Source organism: Sus scrofa, chromosome 1 (assembly GCF_054392235.1).
Source record: "Sus scrofa isolate SSC_HxYL_T2T_F1_AM1 chromosome 1, Sscrofa_HxYL_maternal_Yorkshire_Landrace_v2.0, whole genome shotgun sequence".
NCBI classification, from domain to species: Eukaryota; Metazoa; Chordata; class Mammalia; order Artiodactyla; family Suidae; genus Sus; species Sus scrofa.
The window spans coordinates 243417172-243432804 of record NC_139383.1 but is presented as its reverse complement, the minus strand read 5'-3'; the positions used below and the strand labels follow the sequence as shown (position 1 = coordinate 243432804).

The following is a 15633-nucleotide window of genomic DNA, read 5'->3' as shown; positions in this document are numbered from 1 at the left end:
AAGGAGTACTTTTAATACAACTGCACAAATGCTCTTTCCCAGGGATTTCTAACTTTGCTTCCTCTAGAGATTAAGCAATAGGTACCAACCAAAGTACAATAACAGCTATCATGATAATAGCCCATATATTATACCTAGCCTTTATAACGGCCCATACACTCCATACCCACATCACATTACCCCCTTTTACCTTCTCAATTCTCTGAGCCGGACAGTATTAACGCCATATTACAGATTAGTAAAGTAAAATTCAGTGAGCCTAAGTAACTTCTCTAAGGATGCCCAGAGCTACCTTGTGGCAGGGTTAGATTTCCTATCAGGTTAAGTCTTGTTCCAAATCCAGAATGCTAACCCTCTACACTAAACAACCTCTAGAACAGATTTGATGTAAACAAGCTTAAAAATTGCTTTATTAAAAGCTTGTTGAAGGAACAATACAAATTCGATGTTCACAATATATAGTACTGCCTGTGTTGTGGCCAAGTGTGATCAACCTTCTTGTGTAGCATCAAGAGAATGAAATAACCAGTTTAAATAAAGCCCTTAGACTATTTAGAGCAAAAACACGCAAAGCAAGGTCATTTTCATAGATTATTTAAAGTTACTAAGAAAAGAAATGAGGAACTACTCTTTAATTTTCCATTTTGAAGATTTTAAAACTCCAGTTGGCAAGATCTCATACTTTCTAAGACTATAAAACAAAACTGACTGCCTAATTGTGAAAGATTGAAAATGCAGGTTTTAAGTAGTATTGTTTTCGTAATGGTAATACACTATTTCTCTACTAAGAGCAACAATTTTTCTATGTCAAAACATTCTAATTTAAATTGTTTTTGATAGCCAAATCATAGCTAGAAGTATTCGAGATCTGATATTTTAAATAAATTAGTTGTATCTTAAATACTAATTCCCCTCTCCCATTTTCTGAGAACTCAAGACTCACTAATGAAGCTTTGAAAAGGTCAAAATGAACCCTTTAGTCCATTAAAATGGTAACGTCGGATGCTATTTCATTTGTTATCTGCCTAGTAAGTTCCTCACTCAGCTAACATTTACTGCATCAGCCAACATTTATGGAATATGTTGATACTTGCCTTGAAGAAGCTTAGAATTAAAAAGCTAAGACACACTTGAACAGTGAGCTACAACAAAGGGCAAAATTAAAATCTCCAAAAGAGAATGTAATAAATAAATATCACTTCCTTTGGAGACTCCTTCTTCCTCATTCTGAAGTGTTTTGTGTGTATATCCATCACATGGCTCTGTCTCCTTCCCCAGAAAGAGCATGTGGCTTGGACTGATGAATCAAAGAACCCCAACGTTCCAGAAACAACGAGAGAACCTGGGTGGACAAATGACCCAAACGGAGACAATCAGTGCCCAAGGAAAAGAGAAGTTGGTACCAGTGCTGTGGAACAGGGTTTCTTTCCTTCTGAGATGAAGAACTAAAAATACCACGTAAATCTGGGGCTTCCGAAAACCACTTTCCTATTATGCTGAGTGAAGGGTCTGTTTCAGATCAGAATCAACACGGAGGAAACCAGAGCCAAGAAATAAGACAGATCCCTGAGAACACTAGCTGGGCACTGCATTTAGCCACCTCAGCCACTGGATTTTTGGTTACATGAACTAATAAATACATCTTTTATTTCACCCGATTTATGTTATGTTTCTTTGACTGAAAACCCAATCATCTAACACCATGATTTCTCAAGGAAGTTTGAACTGTAAAACTTTATCCGTGTCTAACATATTAATTTACTCCACATGCTATAGGAGTTTATAGGAAAGAGCAATTATGTTCAGCTGTGGAAGGTACCCAAGGCTTCATAAATGGGGGATATTTTAGTTGAGCTAGGATTTTCCATGTAAAAGCAGAGTAAGGACATTCCAGATGAGGACTTAGTGTGAACAAAGACCTTCACAAAGAAATGTGAAAGTGTCTGTTGCATTTGTGGAACTCACTGATACAAAAAAAAAAAAAAAAAAAAAAACCATATAAATAGAGGGAAGAAGGAGTTGAGGTGGGGAAGGTATTTGGAGCTGGATGACAAAAGATCTCAGAGTTCCCATCCTGACTCAGTGGTTAACGAATCTGACTAGGGACCATGAGGTTGCAGGTTCGATCCCTGGCCTTGCTCAGCGGCTTAAGGATCTGGCTTGCTGTGATCTGTGGTGCAGGATCACGGCTCGGATCCTGCAATGTTGCGGCTGTGGCAAAGGCCGATGGCTATAGCTCTGATTAGACCCCTAGCCGGGGAACCTCTATATGCCATGGGTGCAGCCCTAGAAAAGACAAAAAAAAAAAGGATCTTCAAGCAGTTTAGACTTTATTACATAAACAAATGAAAGCCATTGAAGGCTTTGGAAGAAAAAAGAAACTTCACAATTTATCCTTTTTCTTAGGAAAATAATCCTGATGACAACCTAAGGAAATAATTAAATCAGGAAAGATTGGAGCAGAGGTCAATCCAGGACCTAGCAGCAGGTCTGGCGAGAGGTGTTCTGGATATAAACACAGGGCCTGAGCAGAGATAAAAGGGGACATATTCAAGAGACATTTTAGAAATAAAATTAATAAGGCAAGGTGACTAATGTTAAACTGTTGAATAGTAGTATCTGCCAATAACAAATTTTTAAAAATTTTTTAAAAACTCTGACCTGATAAAGTTTTGATGAAACAGTTTTCAACGGTTCAAAACACCATCTTTCAGGCAAAGTGGAACTAACCTTTGAGAAATGCTTAGAAATGATCCAAAACAGGCAGATGTACTACGCTCACTCTAGTATCAGGAAGCGAACGAATTTTACTTCTAAGTTTTGACTTTATAACACATTTTAAACTGCAGACAAATGAGCTGGCATAATGATAGAGTCACAAAATGAATTGCAAGTTGAATGTTAAATGATGCTTGCTTCCTTTGGGTTTTTGTGTGGTCGGGCTTAATCTCAGGACAGCAACCAAATGTGAATGCAGACTGTCTTCACTTCCTTCCTTCCTTCTCTTTTCTTCCTCTTTCTCTTCCTTTTTTTCCCTTTTCTTTTTTTCTTCTCTTACGCCCTCATTATAATTAAATTTTTAGCTCAGTTTAGAAGGAAATTTTTCTTTTCATAATGGAAATAAATCACTTAGTTCTAAAATAGAAAAAGAAAAATCAGAAAAGCTTCCCATGGTTTTGGGAATGGGCTAACTTTTAAATTTTCATGCAACAAATATTTACTGAGCACTTTCCACATGGTGGGCAAAGTGCCAGCTGTACCTTTTCATCCAAGGTAGCCATTTTCTCCAAAGACGCAGTGCTTAAAAACTGTGCTTGAGGAATTGTGACTCTTCTAATTTAATAATTAGAATTTTCTCTTTCAGCCAGATTACACTTTTAATCATAATATGAAATTTTAGGATGATTTTCTTCACTAGATTGATTATATTATCATTTGAAATCAAATATGGAGTATAGATATTCCAGAAATTTCCATAATAATTTTCCCTAAGGGGCTACAAATGTTGATTTCAAGTTGTAACCCCTGGGGTGGGGAAAAGGAGGCCTCATAGCGTGTTTTAACATTCAGATGGATATTAATCATTAGTCATTAGTATATAGTTAGATATTGAACTTAATAGCAAACTATACTATTCAGGACTGAGTGTGAAATAATGCATGCTCGTGTCAGGGGATGGGAAGCAGATGGTAACTTCAGGATGAGAGGTTTTAAAGATAAAGGGAAGGGAAAAGTGGAAAAATAATAGAAATCTAGTTATAAATTCCAGAAACCAGTTGGCAACAACAACATGAAGTCCACCTTCCAGAGTACCACATAGGCATTTTTCTGAATGTACCCAGATTCAATACCATTAAAAGGAAAATAAGATTTAATTTTTTCTAAATTTATAGCATCTTTCATAAAGGCCACATACTATTATTACTATCCCACATAATAATCTAGAAGTTTATACAGATTTTTTTTTCATCTTCAAAATGCAAAGAGGGGGGAAAAATTAAATACTGTGACCATCTCCAAATCTCCCCATACAAAAAAAGAAGTTAGAATATTTGACATAGAGATATAGAGAAAGTTCATAAGTTAAAGATCAAGTGTAGAAGCCAACAGTGAATAAAGCATCCTTAAGGAGACCTCAGGCTTAGAAATGATTATGAGAAATTTGAATATGGTTTTCTTACAGATAAAGTTGAACATGGCTTAGCAAACAAAATATTAAGAGCAATTTCCAGTAAAATATGAAATTCTTCTAAATACTAATATCACACAAATGCATTAATTAAAAATAAAAGCTATATTTCATAGAAATCAAGGATACTTGAGTATTCAGATCTCACAGAAGAGTATGTTCTTATAATCTCCTTTTTAAAGACAATAACCAACTAATAATTTAACAAATGGGAAAGGGAAAGAAAAGTCTGTAACACATATTAAGCTTTCGCTTTTGTTAGCAAAACAAACATGGAGAGAATGTGCTTTTACCACATCTGCTTAACCTTGGAGACACACAGTTCTGTTCACTCTTGCTCTGGAAGTTTGAAATGGCAAAAACACTCATTTGCAGCCTGAATGAGTAATGCAATGATAACAGTGATATTTGAAATATTTGTCTGAAAGGGAAAGACAAATATTGTATGATATCACTTATATGTGGAATTTAAAATACAACACAAATGAACTTATGAAACAGAAACAAACTCACAGACATAGAGAACAGTTGCCATGGGGGAGGAGCCAGGGGAGGGATGGATTGGTAGTTGGTATTAGCAGGTACAAAGTAGTATATGCAGGATGGATAAACAACAATGTCCTACTCTATAGCACAGGGAATTATATTCAATATCCAGTGATAAATCATAATGGAAAATAATTATGAAAAATAATGTATATATTTATAACAATGATTTTGCTATACAGCAGAAATTAACATTGTAAATCAACCATATTTCAATAAAAGTTTTTTAAAAAAGAGGTGACTTCCAGTTTTGAGTAACTATTATTTCTTCATCCTCTGTATCCAAAAAGTAACCAAAATGAGGTCGCAATGGGAATATCTGTGGAATTCCCCCTCTGCTCCTTTAATCTCTGACTGAATGGCACCTAACAGTGCCCAGACACACACCACTGCTCCCTGTACTACATATAGCTTTGGCTGTAGGTACAGAGGTATAACTCTGGAGAGACTCAAGTACAGAGAAGCTAAATGATTACTGTTCTAGACACCACAGAAGATTACAGATGACACTTCCATAAAAATGAAGGCATTTTTCCAAGAGCACTGTCCAAGTAGGTGGACATTATTTAAACATTCATTATATCCTATGCAAAACCACCAATGTCTTCTTATTTCAAAGCATCCCCATTAAAAGGGAATTAGACTACCTAGGAAAGAGGGCTGTGTGTATTTAACTTGAAAACAAGATTTGACAAGGTGACCATCTGCTTTCCCTTTCCCCACTTAACTACAAAAGGAATGGTACTTGAAGCCAACCAAAATAACCCAAGGAGGAACTGATACTATGACACACTCATTTTCTTCGCAAAGTGCAAAAAAACAGCCACACTGAAGAGCAGCACAGTTAGTGCCCCAGAGACTGATCTTCCACTATAACCACTTGGCTTAAAGCCAGTCACCCTGAAGATAGTGACATTACTCAAGCCATTGGTAAAGGCTTCCTCTGGGAGGGACGAATGCTCATTGAGTGACACCACATTCTACCAGCTTGCGTGGAATCATCTTCACCCAAAGTCAGAGCTTCTTCCTGCAGAGTTTTTTTGGCATGTATTTGTCATTAAATAAAAAATGCTTGAATGCAAATGTGAAGAAAAAGCTCCTTGTATGGAAAACACAGCAGACTGAATGTCCGAAGATCTAGCTCCAGGTAAGTCACTCCTTACTGTGAGATCCCAGGCAATCTAAATAACCTCTCTGAGTCTTAATTTCCTCATCTGTAAAATAGGGATGGTAATGCCCATTCTACTTATAGAATGTTTGATAAAGTTCATAAGATAACTGGAAACCAGTAGGTAAAATGTAAAGTACTTTTCAAATGCAAAGCATTAATAACAACATCAACAAAAACACATCATGGTAGACTTTAAGAAGAATCCCATAAGGAACCTCTCTACATCATAAGCAAGTACCCCATACAGTGTTAGGATAGTTTTCTAATTGCCCCTTCTTATTTAAGATCTGCTAAACAGCTTCCAAAATGCCAGGAGAATAGCCAAGTTGTCACAGAGAAGTAATTGCTTTCGAATATCTGCACTCATGTAGACATGATTTTTGTAGGCATAAAAGTGAACTTTGTGTCCTTAAGTCTTTGGAATTTTACTTAGACTCAGTGAGCTTCCTTGTACTCTCCAGGGTGGGAGCCACATGAGCCCATTTAAATAAAAGCTAATTAAATTTAAGTAACATTAAAAAGTTAATTGCTCAGTCATACTAACTAACCACATTTCAAATGCTCAATAGCCCCAGGCAGAGAGCGACTGCCACACTGGACAGCACAGATAGAGAACATGTCCATAACAGAAAGTTCTATGGGGCAGTGCTAAGAGTGCATTAAAAAAATAAGGCTTTACTGAGAGAGAACTAGGGAATTAAAGATCCTAAGTGCTATCAAGTTCAAGGTTTGACTCAATTCTGTCTTTTCCTAAGGCTAGTGACTTAAACTCCCTAAGGCTCAGTTTTATTCATCTGTAAAATTGAGGAAATAACAGCATGGCTTTATAGGGTAATTGTGAAAATTAAGTGAAATAATATAGGTAAGCTATCTAGCATATTATACATACTCTATAAATGTTATTTATTACTGTATTTCATCAAGTCTGAGTGCAGAACTTTTCACATTTTAACATATCTCAGATTCGTTTGTAATTTACAGTCAGTGCCAAAAGAAACTTGGCAGAGGAGTGAGTTGTGACATGGATGTCAATGCCTGCACATGTGCAAATTAGCATGTGTGTAGAAGGTTACAGATTCATCTGAGTCTTACCTAAGCTAAGATATAAGCCTTGTTTGCATGGTACGTAGTTGAACCTTATTTTAAGTCTGGATCCCAATTGTCATTGAAAATGTCTTCAAAAAAGAGTATACTAAAATTTAACAGAGAAATAAATAATAATTGTCTTTGCAGAACACTGTCACACTCTACACAATACAATTAAAGGCAAGAGAAACTGCCAAATCTCTTGGAACAGGCATAGATTTCTCAGAACTATGAAGGGTTGATGATGTCTTTTCATGAATTCCAGTAATCACTCTGGTACCAGCATCCATCTTTCAGAAATACCCAGGTGATTCTTAAGAACAGTTTAATGTCCACTAATATATAATTCAATTAAGAGGGCAAAGTATAATGATGATTTTAACTACACAGAAATTGTTCATCAAGCCTGGAATACTGGGCTAGGCCTTGAATGTCTTTTGCTCTTAAATATGTTAAAGAGAAACAAATTATACAAGACAGGTTTTTTGGTGGAGTGGAGGAGGTTACTATAATGCTGCAGATACTGTCCAAACCAAAACAGACTCAGGAGAACATTTAGACTTTGAATGTGAAAGAGCTCAGGCTCAAGCCAAACTTATAAACTGAAGAATGTACGTCTATCAGGAAAAAAAACAAAAAAACAACAACAAAAAAAAACTTCTGTAATTTTATAGCTGCTTCTGTTTTTCTGAAAAACTGTTACAACATCCATGATGTATACAACAACTTACGATATCTGGTATCAAAGAAATATGGGCTTATATTAAGAAGAGACAGATGAGAAAAGAAGAGACAAATTCTTAATCTCCTCAACTTAGCTCTAGAAGACAGAAGGGTTTTTTTTTTTTTAGTTTTATTGTTAGTAATACATTTCATCAAATCTGGTAATTTAGTTGAAAAACAATTATTTTTAAAGCAACTAAGGAGAGAAAAAAAAAACCTGTCAATTAACCAATTAAACTGATACCCTCCTATCATTTTATTTTACATTTATTGGAATGGTTTCTTAAAACTTCTTTTTACAGAGATTTATATCATTAATCACTCCCACATGTCCATAAAAAAGGAAAACATTAGCAAAGATGCTGATGATTAAGATGGTACAAAAAATTCTTCACCTAAGGAATACAACAGGCTTTTCTAGACTCCCAGGTCATCATGAGAATGTTTAACAAGGATTGGAAAACATCACTCACATATACCACTGAAATAGTTCCAGAGTTGGGGGTGGGGGTGGGGGGTGTGGCAGGGATGGGGCATTCCCCAAACAAACAGAGAAATAAATAATAAGGCAGTAGTCCATTAACAAGGTCAAGAACTAAAACTCATCTCCCAGCCTACAAGCCTGAGAATCTTGCAGCCTTCCCTACAGAAGCCATCCCAAAATCTGGTTAGTCACTTCTCTGACATGGTGCTTTTACAACAATAATATTTAGTGAGGTTTCTTTCCTCGATTTTAAAAGGTATTCTTGTTCATTGTAAACATTTCAGGAAAACAATAACAAGATATAAAGGAAAAATACATGTCCCGGAATCTCATCACATTGGTAGCAATTTGATGTATTTTCTTTCAGTCTTTTTCCTGTGCCTTAATTAGACTAACACTGGTGATGCAATTTTTTTAGTATTGTTTTCACTTAGTATTTACCAAAGCCAACAGAATATTCTGAAAAACTAAAACTAAAAAGAATCCAAAAGGAATCACTTTTATATTCAAGCCATTAATGTGTGTTTTTCCATACTATTTTATTGAAACATAAAAAATATCTTTAAAACAACTTAAAAGTATTCTGCTATTGACTATGAAATTTTCAAGGATGCTAATTTCTTGATCCATTTCAGACATCAGGATTTATATTCCTTCTTCAAATGTCCTTCATTTGGTTTACAGTCTGAAACACCAAGGGATCATAGTGGCCCAGTCCTCAATGAATCAAATGCACTCCCCTCTGTTCTGTTCTGTTCTCCTACCATCACAGTAACCTTTTCTTTCAGTGTAAAATCACAGAATAATCTTTTTGCAAAAAAAAAAAAAAAAAAAAAAAACCTTTAATAGTAATTAAACTCAATCTATGTAATAGGATCAATGCACATAATTCAACTGAAGTGATAACGATAAAGTCAAGACAAGTTTGCTCATGCTGAAGCAATGAAAACAGTATCAAAACTGACACCTGAGAAAATACATAAAGCCTTTGATGGTAAGATGCACCTTTACTTCAATGTGTAAAACTGTTGCCTTTGGAATGGATGGGCAATGAGAGTCTGCTGTATAGACTGGGAACTAAGTCTAATCACTTCTGATGAATCAGTACATGAATGTGTAACCGGGTAAACACGCTGTACAGTAGAAAATTGACAGAACACTGTAAACCAGCTATAATGAAATAAATAAAATATCCAAAAAAACACCATTTTAAAATCTATACTTATCAATTTATAATACTTATCAATTTATATGTGAAACTTTAACCCAGGATTCCAATCAGCAAAACTCACACTGCAGGAAACAACAGGTCAAACAAACTACTGTCTGGGAGTTCCCTTCATCGTGGCTCAGAGGTTAATGATCCATGAGGATGCAGATTCAAACCCTGGCCCTGCTCAATGGGTTAAGGATCCTGCTTTGCCTTGAGCTGTGGTATAGGTCGCAGATGCAGCTTGGATCCCGCGTTCCTGTGGCTGTAACGTGGGCTGGCAGCTATAGCTCTGATTCAACCCCTAGCCTGGGAACTTCTATATGCTGCGGGTGCAGCCCTAAAAAAGCAAAAAAATAAAAAGTAAAAGGAGAGACTTAGAAAACATTTTTCTTTTTGCTTTTTTTGTTGTTGTTGTTGTTGTTTTTGTTGTTGTTGCTTTTTACGACCTCACTCGAAGCACATGGAGGTTCCCAGGCTAGGGGCCAAATCGGAGCTAGAGCTGCCAGCCTACAGGACAGCCACAGCAATGCAAGATCCGAGCCGTGTCTGTGACCTACACCAGATCCTTAATCCACTGAGCAAGGCCAGGGATCCAACTCACAACCTCATGGTTCCTATTTGGATTATTTTCTGCTGCACCATGGTGGGAACTCTGAAAATATTTAAAAACATATCAGTCTATCTCAATGGGTTACTATATTCATGAGACAGTTGGAAATCTGAACACTGGATATTTAAAAATATTAGAGAATTACTATTAAATTTTAGGTGTAATAATGACACTTCAGTTATGTATTTTTCAAAAGAATTCTATCTTTTAGGGATACATTCCAAAACAGTTACAGAAGATGTGATATGAAATTGGGGATTGCTTCACAATAATCTGAGAGGGTAGAAGGAATGTGAATATGTGTGTGTGATGAACAGACTCTTAAAATAGCCCCCAGTAGTTCCTACCTTCTGGTAGTTACACCCATAAGTAATCCCTTCCCCTTGAGTGTGGGCTGGACTTGGTGACTTTTTTCTCAAGGGTAGAATTTGGCAAAGATGATTGGATACTTTTCTATGATTATGTTCCAAAGACTGTGACTCCCTGTCATGCTCACTCTCTCTTGCTCTCTTTCTTGTGGGCAGTCTGATGAAGCAAGCTGCCATGTTGTGAAATGTTCTACAGAGACGTCCACATGGGAGGCAACAGGGGGAAGCCTCCACCAAGAGTTCTCCTGAGTAACCAACAACCACTTGAGTGAGCTTAAAAGTGGACCCCGCAGGTGAGGTCTGAGGTAACTACCGTCTTGTGAGGGACCCAGCGCCAGAAGACTCACATAAACCCTAAATGGAGACTGTGAGATAGTAAATGTATGTTGTTTTAAAGTGCGAAATGTGGGGCAATTCATTTTACTCCAATAGATAACTAACACAGTATGTGACAAAACTGGTCAGGGTTTGCTGACTTTTGGGGTGAGTGTAAGTGTATGGGAGTTCACTTACCAGGCTTTCCACTTTTGTATATGTTTAAAATTCCCCATGATAAAGAGCACTTCAAAAGCAATCAGTGAAATGTGGTAATAACAATTCACTGCCCTTGCTGTGTTCCACCACTTAATGGCAGCACAGTTATCTTCCATATGGATACACTTGCCTGTATCTTCTGTTTTGCTGTGTTTCCCACTCTGATTTGTTTACTGGACTCCATAATATAGTAGATATTTACAGAGTGTCTGCTGAAGTGCTAATGAAAAAAATGGCCTAATGGACTGATTTTAAAATAACTAAGAAAGAGGTTCTTTTTCTTTCATTACTACTTCTAGGATTAATCTGGGGAGTGGCAACAGAAGTAGTGAAGATAATGGCAACTGAAGTAATGATTAAAAGGATGTATAAATAAAGACAGGGTGGGAGAAGGAGCTCTGACATTGGATTAATTAAAAATAGAGGGGGGCACAAGTGTTAGTTCACTTTCCAGGCTGTGGATTAATAGGTGTCTTTGTTTTTGTTTCCTTTTGTTTTGTTTTGTTTTGCTCAATCTGCCTGACTTTTGACAATTCCACTTGTCTTTAAACCTCTACCAGCAGGGCAAGAGAGAAAATGTGTGATGTAGTAGTCAGATATTTCCTCTTGTCAACACATGTAGAAAATGTTAAAGACTATGGAAACAAACAGAAAAAATTAAACATTGAGTTAATTAACACAAATTAAATATTGAGTGGGAATTCAAATTCCCACGGAGCATACAGCTTGCTGAGACATTAGAGGTCTAAGTTTATAAGGTCACATCTCGATAAAATTTAACAAGTGTTTTAGAAGAGATATAAAATGTTTTTTATCAAACCCACACGTAATTTTCTTATCTTCTTCTGACAGGGATAATTTTAAATTAGCTATTTGCCACTTTGTTCTCATAAAACGATTATAGGATGTGACTCACTGAGATCCAAATTATGTGAAAGTGCTAGAAAGAAATCTGCTGAGCATCAGCTGTGGAGGCCCAGCAACCATTCAGTCCTTGGGAGCAGCTATAATCCAGGCCACAAGGGGAGAAACTGTATATAAGTAGTTCATTATGCAGGTTCTGGGTGGGACCACCTGGATTTAAACATAAACTCTGTGTTTCAGTAAGAGTACAAGTTGAGGCAAATTCTTTAAGTGCTCTAAGCTTCAGCGTGCTCATCTAAGTGAGTATGATAATGTAGTTAACATCTACATATGTTACAAGGATCAGGTGAAACAGCACATGACTTAGCGCAGGATGGGGCAGGGTAATTACCCCTCCATAAATGAAAGCTGTTATTGCTGTTATTATCAAAACCAACAAAAGATAATCTTAGGCCCTTGGCTACCCAAACCCATACTTTTAGGTTGTATGAATGTGAATTTCTGTATGGAGTACAATAAACCTCCCACTCCTTTTCAGTTGATACTTGGATATTAAAACTAGGGAGATAAAGTTAGAAAGATGGGTTTATTCATATAATTTACTTCTTTATGATACTGCAATGTAATATACTGTAGGAACCTAGTGTCCTACTAAACTAGGTGGTTCTCAACCAGAGGCAGTTTGGCCCCCCAGTGGGGCCCAGGGGATGATTGGCAATTTGGGACACATGGAGACATTTTTTATTGTCATGACCAGGAAGGTGCTACTGGTATCTAGTGGGTAGAGACTAGGGCTGCTGTTCAGCATCTTTCAATCCACAGGACAGCCTCTCGACCGCCAAGAATTATCCAATCCTCAAGGTCAATAGTGCTAAGGTTGGGAAACACTGCCTAAGCTAAAACCAAGAACAGAATTCTCCTTTTAGTTGGCCTTTGAAGGTATGGAGTAAGCATTTAACCTCGGCTAAGACTGACTCTAAGCTCTTACTTTCAGCCAATGGAACTACTCGTGATTCTTTACTCATACTGACTGAGATCTCAAAAAGCATCTTCCTAATGCTATTAGCTAAAACAGACTTCACTTTCTGAGAAGAAAGAACAGATATTCCATGAATAAATAAAAATATCATACTGTTCCTTAATACTGTACTTGGAAATGGATGCATACATGGGAAGACAGGTTTATGCATATAATTTACATTATACATGATATAAATATCTGACATATAAATAAATAAATATGATGTACCATTTTACATTTCCCTATACCAAGAGTCTGTGGCCCAAACAACCAACACCACTGTATGTTTGGGGGCGGGGGGGAAAAGGAGGCAGTAACTGAGCACCTTTATGATTTCTTCAGTGGCTCTGATCTTCCAACAAACCCTCCTCTCCACTCCAATCAAAACACTTCTAACAGTCTCTGTGGACATTTCCACTAAAAACCAACAACAGACCCCCACCACCATCAGCTACCTCAGCACTTCACACCACCTATTATAATTTGCAGAGGTGGAAACCAGAAGCCCTATTTTTCCACACTGAAAATATTTGAATGGGCTGTCAAAAAGCCTCTCAGAAATCCGCCCCATCCAACAGCAACAAACCCTGTGCAAACAAATCAAGTGGTGCAGAAATCCTTTGCACAAAAATGATAGGGGAGGCCTCCATGCTGACACTGTAGGCGAGCCAAGTTTTCATGTACTTGGATGGCTGACCTCCAACTTCTGACATATTCATTATATTCCAGCATGTCGGCTGCAGATTGCATTGAAGTGATGACAGCTACAAGACAGCCAACGAGGAATATGGCCATTCTGGCAACAGGTGGCCTTTCACTTGTACTGGGAAAGTTAATCTAGTTTATCACCAAAGTATATTATGTTCAAGGAGTGTCATGTTTTGAGAGCTCTACTGACAGATCAAATAGAGAAAGCATTCTTCCATGGAACGTGACATTGTGGAGAGACCAACCCTTTCAAACCACTTCATTGTTTATGCTTGGCTCAGGTCTGCTAAGTTACTTCGTTGTCTCAAGGTTTACATTACAGTTTCCAAATTATGGTTTGTGTCCCCTGTCAAAGACTGATGGAGGTATCCACAATCTCACTTTAAACAATCAAATGCTTCTACTGCAAGGAACTTTTAATGGCCCTAATTTGCCAACAGAAAAATATATTGAAGAAAAGTCCAGCAGTAAATGTATATCCATACCTATTCAAATTGACCATCACATTTCTGGGTGAATTTTCAAATTAAAGATGTTCAAAACCAGCTTTGCTTACCCCTATTCAAAATACAATTTTTATAATAATCATTGAAATGAAATCATAGCCAAGGCTCATAATGAAGAAAAAATGACCCCTGGAGAGTACTAACTTCTCTTTGGGTTTAACCTTGGATTTTGGCAGGAAATCCCTCCCCAACCTCTCTCCCATTCCCACTAAAGCCTCAGATAAATGATGCTAGAAGTAATATTTATTCAGTCATCCCATTCCATGGCTGCCTTCCAAGTTGGATGATTATGTTTTGCTGCACTTTGGACCTCATTTGAAGAACTCTTAACAATTCTAAAACATAGAGAAACAATCAAAATGCTCATGTGCCTGTGGAAAATAATTTTAATTTGCTTGAAAACCTAGCCTATTGGGTCATTCTTTATGAAGAGTCTTAGAGTAAGAGAAATGGAGTAACAACGTTTGTATTTTCTTCATCCTACATGAACTACTTTTGCCCAGGGACAGTACAAGATATTTAATCTCTAAAAGCAAGCCAGTCCTTCTAATAAACAACCACTCTCCTGTACTTGAAAGGATGGCAACAGTCCCACAAACATGTACAGAGAGGTTACCTATTCATAATACAATCATTAACATCCCATCCTAGCATTGTGGCAAGTACCTGTTTAGGGACTGGTCAAACTGGAACACACTTCAGACCAACAATCTCTGGTTACTAAACACTCCAAAGAAAAAGAAATGTTAACACATGCGAAAAATACTGAGAACTTTTCAACAATGACACGAAAAGTGACATGATTTAGTTTTGTTCTATAACTACTTCATCCACCTATTACTTAAAATATGGATCGAGTGTTTTATTTGATTTAATAAATCACACAGGAGTTCCCACTTGGCACAACTGGATTGGCAGCATCTCTGCAGCACCAGGACACAGGTTTGATCCCCATCCCAGCACAGTGGGTTAAAGGATCCTGCAAGTGGCGAAGGTCACAACTGCAGCTTTGATCTAATCCCCGGCCTGGCTTGGGAACTCCATGTGCCGCGGGATGGCCAAAAAAGAAAACAAATATAAAATATGAACAATCACACAAACAGCACTAGGTATGTGCTACACATTATTCTCAGTACATTTCACATATATTAAAATATTAATTCTTATGAAGATCAAATATTAAAATTTTTGATCCTCATAAAAATCCCATGGGGTAAATACTATTATTATCTTTTGTAATATAGGAAAACAGGCACAAGAGGATGAGGCATTCCAAGGCCATGGAACTAGTAAATGGCAATCCAGGTTTAAACTTCGGCAGGCTTACTCCAAAGTTGACGATATTAACCACCATCCTATGCTACCTCCACCCGTGGCATAATAACAATATAAATAATACAATACTAACAATATAAATTTGATGAGCCAGGCTAGACACTGTGCAGGACATCCTTAATAACTGCCACAACCCAAGGAGAAAGGTACAATTATTAGTCCCATTTTACATATGAGAAAAGTGAGGATTAGAGAGGTTCTATCATTTGTCTAAAAATCCGCAGCCAGATAATGGTGGTGCCTGAGCTGAATATTGTGATAAAGAGATGAGAAAG

At 37.1% G+C, this 15633-nt stretch overlaps 1 long non-coding RNA gene across 3 annotated transcripts in view; it reads left to right on the top strand.

Annotated features, from left to right (window-relative positions):
- The first annotated feature begins 5649 nt into the window (after positions 1–5649).
- LOC106509194 (uncharacterized) overlaps positions 5650–15633 on the top strand; it is a 62750-nt gene continuing 52766 nt past the window's right edge. The window contains exons 1-3 of one of the 3 annotated variants that reach the window (XR_014823200.1): positions 5650–5882; positions 9074–9193; positions 10547–10683. This is a non-coding gene — a long non-coding RNA (uncharacterized LOC106509194). Of the gene's footprint in view, positions 5883–9073; positions 9194–10546; positions 10696–15633 lie in introns of all 3 variants that reach the window. The other 2 variants (XR_014823207.1, XR_001306507.3) reach the window with 2 other exon arrangements.